The following is a 1,584-nucleotide window of genomic DNA, read 5'->3' on the forward strand; positions in this document are numbered from 1 at the left end:
TGAGAAGCTGGGGGGCAAGGCAGCTGGCAAGAAGCAAGAGGTTCCTGAGCAGTCAGCCAGGTGAGTGTGGGATGAGGACCCTGCCCTGAGGAGCTTCCAACTCTCAAACCCCCTGGATCAGGAGACAGTATGAACTTATCTTCCATTCTGAGCCTACTTGGTGAAGTGGTTTGGCTAGTTCACTGGCAGAATGTGGAGATAGAATGATAAGATGCAGCATTCACCCCCAAAATCCTTGCTTTTCACAGCTGGAGAGGGCTCGTGGCTAGAGATCATTCCTCTCTCCTCAGCTATGTGGGCCCCCTCTGCCCAGCATTGGGAGTCCTTTCTACTCTGGCCTTGTGCTGGGAACAAACGTGACTGTCAGAACCTTGGCTCCTTGCACTTGGTGTTCATGCCCAGGAGCTGGCTTTGCCTTGCCCTCTGGAAGGAGAAAGGGGTGGGAGGTGCTAAGGAGATGGTACCTGCCTGTGGATTCCTGTTTCTTGGCTCGTAGGAGAAAGGCGGAGTTTCTGTGTTCATATCTGTCATCTCTCATACTCAGCACTTGAGGTGGCAGGATGAAACCCTCAGCATGCCTGTTGTCTCTTGTTTCCCAAGTGCCCGGGGCTTGAGGGAGCGCTAGAGGTGCTGAGAGGACACGGCACATGGAGGCCTGGCTTCTAGGCCTGGTGCCACTGGACATGTTACTCCTTGCTATAGACTGAATGTTTGTGCTCCCCCTGCAAATTCATATGTTGAAATCCTACCCCCGCCACAAGGTGATGGTATTAAGAGGTGGGGCCTTTGGGAGGTGATTAGGTCATGAGGGTAGAACCCTCTTGAATAGGATTAGTGCCCTCATAAAAGAGGCCCCACAGAGCTGCCTTACCCCTTTTGTCAGGTGAGAAGAAGTAAGAGGGAGAAGACAGCCATCTGTGAACCAGGAAGTGGGTTTTGCCAGACACCCAGTCTGCTGATGCCTTCATCTCGTACTTCCTAGTCTCCAGAGCCATGAGAAATAAATTTCTGTTATTTATAAGCCATGTAGTCTATAGTAATTTGTTATAGCAGCTCGAACAGACTAAGGCACTCTCCCTTCTCTGACCTTTGGTTTTCTTTCCTGGTAATGAGGGGTTTGGACTTCATCTTTGAAATGGATCACCTCTTGATCCTTTTCTAGCCATTAGGGACTAAAGTACTAGAAGAAATGGACAAAATAAACTGCGCTGCTAGAGATAGGCATAGGCAGGAAGCGAAGAGTCCGTCACCTGTGGGGGGATGGTTTTCTACTTGAGAGAGGCAGACAGTGCTTCCCTCTGCCTTCCTTGTCAGGCCTGGCATTCGAGGCCTTCCACCTGGTGGTTCTGGTCCAACTTTCCAGCCTTACTGCCCATCCTGCCCCTATGCATGGAGTCAGGGTTGTAACCACACATGTTCCTTAATGTCTCTCATCACCCCCTCCTTTCATGGACCACTGCCATCGCAGTACTCACGGACTTCCTGTTTCCTGTGGATGAATGGAACCCTTTGTCGTGGCATGTAAAGCCCCTGCCCAGCGACACAATCTCAGCTCCTCTCTGTCATGTGGGGCTACTTGCAGTT

Source organism: Tursiops truncatus, chromosome 3 (genome assembly GCF_011762595.2).
Source record: "Tursiops truncatus isolate mTurTru1 chromosome 3, mTurTru1.mat.Y, whole genome shotgun sequence".
In the NCBI taxonomy this organism is placed as follows: Eukaryota; Metazoa; Chordata; class Mammalia; order Artiodactyla; family Delphinidae; genus Tursiops; species Tursiops truncatus.